General features: G+C 46.8%; 1 long non-coding RNA gene across 1 annotated transcript; it reads right to left on the bottom strand.

Annotated features, from left to right (window-relative positions):
• Positions 1-2,621: 2,621 nt before the first annotated feature.
• LOC139782698 (uncharacterized) lies at positions 2,622-4,617 on the bottom strand. Its single transcript, XR_011720947.1, has 3 exons — positions 3,054-4,617; positions 2,928-2,981; positions 2,622-2,632 (listed from the first exon to the last, which is right to left on the bottom strand). It is a non-coding gene; the product is annotated as an uncharacterized lncRNA (long non-coding RNA).
• Positions 4,618-12,632: the final 8,015 nt, after the last annotated feature.

Consider the following 12,632-nt stretch of genomic DNA (forward strand, 5'->3'; position numbering starts at 1 on the left):
TAATTATCTATGGCAAATATAAAAAATACCGGGTCGGACCCAATATGTGACAAAGTCCCGATATGTATCACTACGTCTCCGAAATGGTACTGACATCTACCGAACCATAAAAAGATATTATATATATATATATATCGCATAATATATTTCATTAAATTTATTGATCTAGCTTTTCATAAAGGTACATGCTTACATTAACTATTAACTTATTTTAACGCATTTACTTTAGCCTAAACTGTTGTAGCTTATTCATATATAGTGATTGATAACTGGATTTTATACCAGTTAAGTAGTAATGTAATTGGCGTGAGATCCATATATATGTTGTTATAAAATAGAAGATTTTTTTTAGTAATAATTTTTGAGTCAATCAGTTCATTCACTTAAAATAATTGTAAAATAATATATTATACGAAAAATAATTTTAATAATTTACAAACTATATGATATTTTTATCAATTCTAATTGTGTAGGGAAATTTATTACCCTTTCCGGATCTTACGTCATTTATCTAAATTTCTCATCTCTGCATGCTTTTGAGATGAGATTCAGCAACGAATCGTTCGAATCGATGAAAATCTCTGTTGAAATGGCGCGTCTAGCAATTTTCATTCATTTATTTTTAATTAAAATTTATTGTTCTTATTATACAGTTTTATATATTTAAAAGTTTAATATACATATATTTTATAATCGCGATCGAATTAAAACATTGTGGACGTAAAAAACTTTTCAAATTTAAATTTGTTTCCAATCAGATATTTATTTTAATTACCGGATATATATTATAAATGCGAAATTAATTCATGTGCTAATGAAATTATATTGTTGTTGTTAATTGTTAATTTCGTATTTAATTGATTTAATTATTGTGATGGCCTCTTCGCGGCGCGTTCGTGTTTCGCGCATCGTACAAAAGCGTAAAACCTTACGCTTAGTGCCGGCGATGATTAGCCGGCAGCAGAAGGAGTATTCCTCCTTGCGATATCTGACTGTATGAAGTCAGAATACGGCCAAGTGCTACAAAAGGTGAGCACTCTGGCCAGAAGAAAGAAGACGAAGAGGATCAAGGTAGGTTGTGTATAACACCAATCAATTTGTAAAGGTACATGGTAATGGTAAGGTTTTCCTTGTATACGTGCGGTTGCGCGTAATCAGAGACGGAAAAATGCCGTCTAGAACTAATCTGACTTAAATCCGAATTAATTTCGCGTAAATTAAAAATTAAACTCCCCATAAAAACTCCTAAAACGGTTTCTGATTTAAAACGATATTCGCGCGCACTTTTCTAATTTTCGATAATCGCGATCGTGATTATAGGAATACTAGATAAGACACGGGTAGGTAGGAATATTATTCATGTAGGTAGGTAGAAATACTGGTAAAAACTAGATAAAAATCGGGTAGGTAAGGATATGGATAGGTAAGGATGCGGGAGGGATGATTTGACGACAAAAAGAAATTAATGTATTTATAATTTTAAGAAATTTAAATTTATTTCTATAAAGTGCAATAATATAAACTTAAGAATTATGTACAAAGCATTACATTTATTGTATATAAAATTGTATAAAATGTAATTGTATACAAATTGTAAGTCTAATTTGTGTAATCTGGGTTACACGAAATGGAAACACGCGTATATACACAAATTTTTCTAAATTAAAACGTTATTAAATATATATTTTTAAAATTTTTTATTTTATTCTTCTTTAATAGCGAAATTATCGCCAATTTTTATAATGTACAATAAGAATTTTTTATTCTAAATAAAAATACAAAGATTTGATTGAAAGATGCTAAGCTAGTGATCGAATATTAACTTTCTACTCGTGAAATTTGACATCTGCGTTTTACTGAGTCGCGAATGTATTCGAGAAAATAGTTCCGATTTAGGAGTTATATCCTCAAGAGCATTATATCGTCAGCTACGAGTCAAAAGTCGCGAAATTGCTTGTTCCTAAATTTCTTTCCGCGGTAAATATTTGTGAAAGGCTATGCTGAACACCGTGTTTTTTCCACGTTCGTGATCGCGATTGCTGCCTCGGCGATGGGCCTTATCGCTGTCCCTCACGTCAGATGATTGTGATGAGTAATTTCTCGTCGGTTTTCGTGAGATCTGTCCGCGACGTCTAATTCGGCGTCTAGTTGAAAGTTGGGAGCTACCGTTGCAGGAACGAAATTAATCCCAGGTTTTCTTAGCAGTTTCCGGAACCAGTGGTTTTGGCAGTAAGTCCATAACGATTACCACATGTTTCATATATAACCGCCGAATTAATTATTATATTCTTAGAGAAGATTTTATTTTTCTCATTAAATATGTTCTCTCATTAATAGTAATACTAATATTATTTTTCTATTAATGAAACTTGTTAATAGTAAAATGTGCATGGATACAACGATAAATTTATAGTATTTATAATTTAAGAAAATGAATTCAAATCAAGAAACAGTTTGCATGCTCTTGTCGATATATTCGAATCATGCTTAAGAATACATACATACATACATATATTATATTGAAACAGGGGCGCGGCTCCTCAAAACTTCTTCTACATTGGTTATCCGTTGTTTCACGTCTTCTAACATTAAATTAGACTTTGCTTGCTTCTGTATTAATTCTTCAGGTATTCTACAATGCAACGAATAATATATTGTATATACTATACCTAAGTAATAATATATCGTATAGATAACATGTAAATAATGCATGTTGCTACTACTTTATTAATAAAAACCATTGCACGTAAAAAAGTTGTAGTTATAACCGTAAGACCGTAAGAAAATTTACCAATCACTATCTTATTTTTCGACCATAAGGAGAATACTCGATTATGATTGGTCATCTTCTTACGGCCTTACAATTATCACTAAAATTTTGTTACATGCAATGGCCTTAACCATTGTACGTATATATTTATACATACTTATTATGTTCGAGTCCTCTTGCACCTCTTGCTTTTCAAACGATCGAATAGAGCCTATAACAATATTTACACATGTTAATATTATGTTACTATAACTAATTTTGTTTATTTCAACAATATGTGTACCTTGCACTATAACGGGCACATCAGAAATATTATATACTTGTGTTTTCTTGGGTCCTGTATAGGTCATATCTTTTTCTACGGAAATGTATAGTATTACAATAGTAAACATATATCATATATCGAGGCGAAGGTACGGTAATTGTGAATTGTGATCGAGTGATTTGCAGTTTCGTCATGATATTCGCGGGCGATAATCGCTCGTCCCGTCCCGGTCCGCCATATGTTTGGACTATCGAATGTGCATGGCATTCATTACCTCGAATCGTGTCGTGTTTTGAACGTGCTGTGCCGGAATTGTCGTGCGATTATATCCGATTCTTTTCGAAGAGCGGAAAGAGGGCCGAGTGACAACGTGAAATCCGCGTATCGTGATTCAAGTAAAAGTGATTCAAGTAATGGCACACTGTGATGCAACATACAACGCTCGTTCATGAATATATTCTTATTTTCGTGACTCGTGTATTTCGTGCCGCGTAATCGCGACTCCTCGTTGTGCAAAGCATGCATTAATAGTACTCTTACACTACTTACATTCGCGAGATTTACGTGCTCGATCCCGTAAAATGTGCGTACGATATTTAATCTTAATTGTGGTTTAATCAACTGCGTGTGTCTTTACTAACTGTCCACTTGATTCGCGCAGTATCTCGCGTCAAGATCTTCGAACATTTCGTCGCCATTAACGCGACTGCAACGCAGTGATGAAACGCGGAACGAATCGGGGCAATCGGCGTCGCGACTCCTTCAAATTTGCGCGAAAAATCTATGTTACCTGCTTTTATGTTACAGAGTAAAGTACTTCCTTCCCATGGGTACAACCTTGGCGAGGTGGGAAGGCCCAGTACCCAGTACGAGGATTTTACCCAAACAAAACTCTCGTTCTGCTTGGATAAAAATCTAAAGACGGGGAAGCTAACGTACCCTCGTCCGCCGATTTAATTGAATGAACGAACCGCAGCCGGTTCGTCGCGTTTGCTTCGGGAGTGCCGTTCAAGTAATCGGACTAAAGGACTTTTTTAAACGGGAGTGCCGTACAGTATCGCGCGAGAAAGACTTTTACTAAAATTAGTCCGCGCGCGATTGTAGTTTATTATCCGCGAGTTTTTCTCGCGAGTGTCCTGTGCGGTGAAAGAAGGAGGCCTGACGTCCTGAGAGGAGGAGGAGGTCTGAGAGAGACATCGGGTCCCGGCGGAGCAACCTTGGGGTAAGTATCATCTTTTATCTGCATAAAATTAATAGTTTTTCCTCATTTATTCGGAGTTTTATTTCGATAAGCTAAAACTAATTAGAAAAAAAGAAATTATTTAAAAATTTATAAAAATTTATTTTTGTAAATATTTTTTCCGGAAAATAGATAATTATATCAGTGAATCTAATTGAAAGACGAATTTAGATGCGCGTAAAATTATGTGTATTTTTTGAAACATTTATCATTTTCAGCGCCTCTTTAATTTATATCTTTCGTTTTTGTTACAGTATCATCGTAGTTACGTGGCCGAATTACTCCGCCCGTTGCGCATCGGATCGGTGAGTGACGAATTTTTTACAATAGTATGGGGTAACAAATTTGTGTGAGACCTATATTAGATATATTTATGTATTGTATCCATATAATAGTACTATAGATAAATGCGACTTCTTACAAATTCGTTGCTCTAAAATGGATAGACTAGATCAGACTATGCTAAATAATTAATCCTGGAGCATCATCATTATTATCGATTATTGTGCTTACGGGAGAATGCATCCATAAGCACATACGTTATGTCGATGCATTATTTATTAATGCATCTAATGTTATTTGTATCGCAGAACAGGCGAAGTATACCAGTCGCCTGAAATTTATAGGCAATTATTTAAATTTGGCAAATATACACGGAGAAAAAAATAATGTTGTATCAACAGCCTGAGTCTAATTGGAAATAATCTTGTTAATTCAATACATTATGCTTTTGTTTTAATAAAATAAAACAAGATTATTTCCAATTAGACTAATGCTGTTGATACAACATTATTTTTTCTCTGTGTATATTTTATTGAGGACGAGCATGGCCTAGTAGACAGCGCACTGGTCTATTGAGCCAAAGGATCCCGGGTTCGATTCCCGGTAAAGCTAGAAAAATTATATTCGCTCGTTCTCCTCTCGGAAGGCAATGGCAAACCACCGAAGAGTATTCTTGCCACGAACACTTCTCTGAAAAAAACATAGCCGTTCGGAATCGGCGTTAAACTGTAGGTCCCATATACAATGTGTATAATCTACGTGTGCAACACATGTATATGAAGAGAAGTCACCACGCTCGGACACGAGTAATAAGTAACGATGATGGTGATGTATATTTTATTATATATAAAGATATTAGTTTCTTGTGCAATATTAAAATCAATTATTTAGATTTATTACATTAATTACATTTTTTAAATTTATTTTTAAATTATTAAGAAATACAGAAAAAGACAAAGAACTAAAATAAAGTTTTATAACGTTTTTCGAATATAAGATTTATTTAAGTTTTTTGTGACTTTTATTTTTCGTGTAGAATAAAAATTTAAAAATATTTATATTTTTTATATACAATTGAAATAAATAGAAAATAATGTTTTATAGATAGACAATAGATAGTTTAATTACAATTATGGAATTAAGAAATAATAAAAGCTATAAGTATCTGTAGATGGAGTACAGATAGGTTTAATAAAATAAAGTAAATTAATTGATTATATAGATAAGAAAATTTAAATGTGTTTTCTTCATTTTCTTTTTTCTCTCTCTTTCTTTCCCTATTCAAATATTCCTCCAGGATTAAATATTACATAAATTGGTGCAAAGAAGCAAAATGTATTAATAAATTCAATGTGCATGCATTACAAATGAAAAAGACCAAAAGATATTTTGATTCACGTTGCATATATTCCACATGAATCTTATATTGTACATAGGTACATATATAGATCACACTAAAAGTGTTAATCGTATTTATAGTCTTGGACGATATTTATAGTCTATCCATATGTAGCTTGGCTTTGTATAAACAAAACAAAATAAAATAACGTGAGATCCAGTGAATATTTTATTGCGGGACAGAATCATTTTTCATGTAGAATTATCTCAAGAATTGATAGTTTTCATATCAATTACTATTACATTAAAATATATAATATAATCGTAGATATATGTATTTTTGATATGTCATATTATAAATATAAATTTGATAACAATTTGCGTTATAATAACGAAATATTTATATAAATATGTATATAAGAATTTGTAAAGACAAATGTTACAGCGTAAGAACTTGATGAATTCATTATATTGATTGCGATATTAATTATATGGAGAAATTATTAATCCCTTTGGATCTCACGTCATTTAGTCTGAATATCTCACTTGATATCTAAAGTGAGATTAAGTAACGATTCGTGATTCGGTTCGCGGTTCGGTTCGCGATTCGGTTTATACTTTTATACCAAACATTGTTTGTCCATTCATTAATAAATAATTGATTGATCGAGTCATCGATTAATTTTTAAATTTCTGTTGTCTCGTGTTTCTACATTGTACTATTGAAATTCCAGATATTTGTGACTAATTGTGAGATATAATCACGACGATTTTTATTAGAACGCGATTAACATAAAATTCTTTCATTTCTTGATAATATAATTCTGTTTTACTTTCCATTGCTGCTGTGTATTAATTCTTGGACGAATACATTAATTACGCGTATCATTGTAAAATTAAAAGCAAAATTAAGTCACTTAATTAAGATTTTATTAACGATCCAACGTGGTTGTTTATTTTTTTCCGATATGATTAACGCGCGCTTATTAACGATCGCAACGATTCGTAATCGACCGCAACATTATAATCGTCTACCGGCGCTGTTAATCAGCCGGCATTGAAGGAATTTATCGCCTTCTCATTTTCTGGCTGACATAGAACCAAAATGGATTTGGCCAGTAACAACTCAATAGGTGAGTTCAATCTTGGTCAGAAGAAACGACGGAAACATCTCATAAGGTAAGGTCTATATTAATGACCAGAATTGAAGGTTTGTAAAGTAGTTAACATACAAAATAATTTGATCTGTTTATTTGCCCAAAGTAGGACTATTTCTTTATATTTTCTCGCATATGTGCGAGATTGGAAAATCCCCATCCCAAATTAAATTCCAATCGCGCACGTTAAAACTCTCAATTCTACGTTTCCCATATCTCAAGTGATCACTTTGAGGTATGGATTAACAAATACTAAATTGTAATACGGGTAGGTAGGACAACGGATAAAGTTAAGCGTGTAAAAAATGTCCCTCTCGTGGTGTGCCACCTTGCCGTGGTGAGAGGGCTCCCTGTATCAACGATCCACTGGGGCAGTACCTTCGGCTTTACCGAAGGGAGGGCCCGGTGGGGAGGTACAGGGTCTACGAGCACACCGTACCCTCCTCCCAGTTCGCTGGGAGTGAAGGGTACAATGGGGTCCGGCGCTCCCGTCGCGTTGTCTACCGCCGCGAGACCATCGTACGCTCCGGTCGCTCATACACGGTCCGCCGCGGGTCTCTCCGCGCCGCGAGACTATGTCGTCGGCTTCCCTCCCTTATACGCGTCGTCGCGGGTCTCTCCGCGCCGCGAGACTATGTCGTCGGCTTCCCTCCCTTATACGCGTCGTCGCGGGTCTCTCCGCGCCGCGAGACTATGTCGTCGGCTTCCCTCCCTTATACGCGTCGTCGCGGGTCTCTCCGCGCCGCGAGACTATGTCGTCGGCTTCCCTCCCTTATACGCGTCGTCGCGGGTCTCTCCGCGCCGCGAGACTATGTCGTCGGCTTCCCTCCCTTATACGCGTCGTCGCGGGTCTCTCCGCGCCGCGAGACTATGTCGTCGGCTTCCCTCCCTTATACGCGTCGTCGCGGGTCTCTCCGCGCCGCGAGACTATGTCGTCGGCTTCCCTCCCTTATACGCGTCGTCGCGGGTCTCTCCGCGCCGCGAGACTATGTCGTCGGCTTCCCTCCCTTATACGCGTCGTCGCGGGTCTCTCCGCGCCGCGAGACTATGTCGTCGGCTTCCCTCCCTTATACGCGTCGTCGCGGGTCTCTCCGCGCCGCGAGACTATGTCGTCGGCTTCCCTCCCTTATACGCGTCGTCGCGGGTCTCTCCGCGCCGCGAGACTATGTCGTCGGCTTCCCTCCCTTATACGCGTCGTCGCGGGTCTCTCCGCGCCGCGAGACTATGTCGTCGGCTTCCCTCCCTTATACGCGTCGTCGCGGGTCTCTCCGCGCCGCGAGACTATGTCGTCGGCTTCCCTCCCTTATACGCGTCGTCGCGGGTCTCTCCGCGCCGCGAGACTATGTCGTCGGCTTCCCTCCCTTATACGCGTCGTCGCGGGTCTCTCCGCGCCGCGAGACTATGTCGTCGGCTTCCCTCCCTTATACGCGTCGTCGCGGGTCTCTCCGCGCCGCGAGACTATGTCGTCGGCTTCCCTCCCTTATACGCGTCGTCGCGGGTCTCTCCGCGCCGCGAGACTATGTCGTCGGCTTCCCTCCCTTATACGCGTCGTCGCGGGTCTCTCGCGCCGCGAGACTATGTCGTCGGCTTCCCTCCCTTATACGCGTCGTCGCGGGTCTCTCCGCGCCGCGAGACTATGTCGTCGGCTTCCCTCCCTTATACGCGTCGTCGCGGGTCTCTCCGCGCCGCGAGACTATGTCGTCGGCTTCCCTCCCTTATACGCGTCGTCGCGGGTCTCTCCGCGCCGCGAGACTATGTCGTCGGCTTCCCTCCCTTATACGCGTCGTCGCGGGTCTCTCCGCGCCGCGAGACTATGTCGTCGGCTTCCCTCCCTTATACGCGTCGTCGCGGGTCTCTCCGCGCCGCGAGACTATGTCGTCGGCTTCCCTCCCTTATACGCGTCGTCGCGGGTCTCTCCGCGCCGCGAGACTATGTCGTCGGCTTCCCTCCCTTATACGCGTCGTCGCGGGTCTCTCCGCGCCGCGAGACTATGTCGTCGGCTTCCCTCCCTTATACGCGTCGTCGCGGGTCTCTCCGCGCCGCGAGACTATGTCGTCGGCTTCCCTCCCTTATACGCGTCGTCGCGGGTCTCTCCGCGCCGCGAGACTATGTCGTCGGCCTTCCCTCCCTTATACGCGTCGTCGCGGGTCTCTCCGCGCCGCGAGACTATGTCGTCGGCTTCCCTCCCTTATACGCGTCGTCGCGGGTCTCTCCGCGCCGCGAGGACTATGTCGTCGGCTTCCCTCCCTTTACGCGTCGTCGCGGGTCTCTCCGCGCCGCGAGACTATGTCGTCGGCTTCCCTCCCTTATACGCGTCGTCGCGGGTCTCTCCGCGCCGCGAGACTATGTCGTCGGCTTCCCTCCCTTATACGCGTCGTCGCGGGTCTCTCCGCGCCGCGAGACTATGTCGTCGGCTTCCCTCCCTTATACGCGTCGTCGCGGGTCTCTCCGCGCCGCGAGACTATGTCGTCGGCTTCCCTCCCTTATACGCGTCGTCGCGGGTCTCTCCGCGCCGCGAGACTATGTCGTCGGCTTCCCTCCCTTATACGCGTCGTCGCGGGTCTCTCCGCGCCGCGAGACTATGTCGTCGGCTTCCCTCCCTTATACGCGTCGTCGCGGGTCTCTCCGCGCCGCGAGACTATGTCGTCGGCTTCCCTCCCTTATACGCGTCGTCGCGGGTCTCTCCGCGCCGCGAGACTATGTCGTCGGCTTCCCTCCCTTATACGCGTCGTCGCGGGTCTCTCCGCGCCGCGAGACTATGCGTCGGCTTCCCTCCCTTATACGCGTCGTCGCGGGTCTCTCCGCGCCGCGAGACTATGTCGTCGGCTTCCCTCCCTTATACGCGTCGTCGCGGGTCTCTCCGCGCCGCGAGACTATGCCGTCGGCTTCCCTCCCTTATACGCGTCGTCGCGGGTCTCTCCGCGCCGCGAGACTATGCCGTCGGCTTCCCTCCCTTATACGCGTCGTCGCGGGTCTCTCCGCGCCGCGAGACTATGTCCGTCGGCTTCCCTCCCTTATACGCGTCGTCGCGGGTCTCTCCGCGCCGCGAGACTATGTCCGTCGGCTTCCCTCCCTTATACGCGTCGTCGCGGGTCTCTCCGCGCCGCGAGACTATGTCGTCGGCTTCCTCCCTTATACGCGTCGTCGCGGGTCTCTCCGCGCCGCGAGACTATGTCCGTCGGCTTCCCTCCCTTATACGCGTCGTCGCGGGTCTCTCCGCGCCGCGAGACTATGTCGTCGGCTTCCCTCCCTTATACGCGTCGTCGCGGGTCTCTCCGCGCCGCGAGACTATGTCGTCGGCTTCCCTCCCTTATACGCGTCGTCGCGGGTCTCTCCGCGCCGCGAGACTATGCCGTCGGCTTCCCTCCCTTATACGCGTCGTCGCGGGTCTCTCCGCGCCGCGAGACTATGTCGTCGGCTTCCCTCCCTTATACGCGTCGTCGCGGGTCTCTCCGCGCCGCGAGACTATGTCCGTCGGCTTCCCTCCCTTATACGCGTCGTCGCGGGTCTCTCCGCGCCGCGAGACTATGCCGTCGGCTTCCCTCCCTTATACGCGTCGTCGCGGGTCTCTCCGCGCCGCGAGACTATGTCCGTCGGCTTCCCTCCCTTATACGCGTCGTCGCGGGTCTCTCCGCGCCGCGAGACTATGTCCGTCGGCTTCCCTCCCTTATACGCGTCGTCGCGGGTCTCTCCGCGCCGCGAGACTATGCCGTCGGCTTCGCTCCCTTATACGCGTCGTCGCGGGTCTCTCCGCGCCGCGAGACTATGCCGTCGGCTTCGCTCCCTTATACGCGTCGTCGCGGGTCTCTCCGCGCCGCGAGACTATGCCGTCGGCTTCGCTCCCTTATACGCGTCGTCGCGGGTCTCTCCGCGCCGCGAGACTATGCCGTCGGCTTCGCTCCCTTATACGCGTCGTCGCGGGTCTCTCCGCGCCGCGAGACTATGCCGTCGGCTTCGCTCCCTTATACGCGTCGTCGCGGGTCTCTCCGCGCCGCGAGACTATGCCGTCGGCTTCGCTCCCTTATACGCGTCGTCGCGGGTCTCTCCGCGCCGCGAGACTATGCCGTCGGCTTCGCTCCCTTATACGCGTCGTCGCGGGTCTCTCCGCGCCGCGAGACTATGCCGTCGGCTTCGCTCCCTTATACGCGTCGTCGCGGGTCTCTCCGCGCCGCGAGACTATGCCGTCGGCTTCCCTCCCTTATACGCGTCGTCGCGGGTCTCTCCGCGCCGCGAGACTATGCCGTCGGCTTCGCTCCCTTATACGCGTCGTCGCGGGTCTCTCCGCGCCGCGAGACTATGCCGTCGGCTTCGCTCCCTTATACGCGTCGTCGCGGGTCTCTCCGCGCCGCGAGACTATGCCGTCGGCTTCGCTCCCTTATACGCGTCGTCGCGGGTCTCTCCGCGCCGCGAGACTATGCCGTCGGCTTCGCTCCCTTATACGCGTCGTCGCGGGTCTCTCCGCGCCGCGAGACTATGCCGTCGGCTTCCCTCCCTTATACGCGTCGTCGCGGGTCTCTCCGCGCCGCGAGACTATGTCGTCGGCTTCCCTCCCTTATACGCGTCGTCGCGGGTCTCTCCGCGCCGCGAGACTATGCCGTCGGCTTCCCTCCCTTATACGCGTCGTCGCGGGTCTCTCCGCGCCGCGAGACTATGCCGTCGGCTTCCCTCCCTTATACGCGTCGTCGCGGGTCTCTCCGCGCCGCGAGACTATGCCGTCGGCTTCCCTCCCTTATACGCGTCGTCGCGGGTCTCTCCGCGCCGCGAGACTATGTCCGTCGGCTTCCCTCCCTTATACGCGTCGTCGCGGGTCTCTCCGCGCCGCGAGACTATGTCCGTCGGCTTCCCTCCCTTATACGCGTCGTCGCGGGTCTCTCCGCGCCGCGAGACTATGCCGTCGGCTTCCCTCCCTTATACGCGTCGTCGCGGGTCTCTCCGCGCCGCGAGACTATGCCGTCGGCTTCCCTCCCTTATACGCGTCGTCGCGGGTCTCTCCGCGCCGCGAGACTATGCCGTCGGCTTCCCTCCCTTATACGCGTCGTCGCGGGTCTCTCCGCGCCGCGAGACTATGCCGTCGGCTTCCCTCCCTTATACGCGTCGTCGCGGGTCTCTCCGCGCCGCGAGACTATGCCGTCGGCTTCCCTCCCTTATACGCGTCGTCGCGGGTCTCTCCGCGCCGCGAGACTATGCCGTCGGCTTCCCTCCCTTATACGCGTCGTCGCGGGTCTCTCCGCGCCGCGAGACTATGCCGTCGGCTTCCCTCCCTTATACGCGTCGTCGCGGGTCTCTCCGCGCCGCGAGACTATGCCGTCGGCTTCCCTCCCTTATACGCGTCGTCGCGGGTCTCTCCGCGCCGCGAGACTATGCCGTCGGCTTCCCTCCCTTATACGCGTCGTCGCGGGTCTCTCCGCGCCGCGAGACTATGCCGTCGGCTTCCCTCCCTTATACGCGTCGTCGCGGGTCTCTCCGCGCCGCGAGACTATGTCGTCGGCTTCCCTCCCTTATACGCGTCGTCGCGGGTCTCTCCGCGCCGCGAGACTATGTCGTCGGCTTCCCTCCCTTATACGCGTCGTCGCGGGTCTC

The sequence above is a fragment of the Temnothorax nylanderi genome, unplaced genomic scaffold (assembly GCF_030848795.1).
Source record: "Temnothorax nylanderi isolate EJ_2023f unplaced genomic scaffold, tnyl_v1.0 TNYL_tig0434_pilon, whole genome shotgun sequence".
Lineage (NCBI taxonomy): Eukaryota > Metazoa > Arthropoda > Insecta > Hymenoptera > Formicidae > Temnothorax > Temnothorax nylanderi.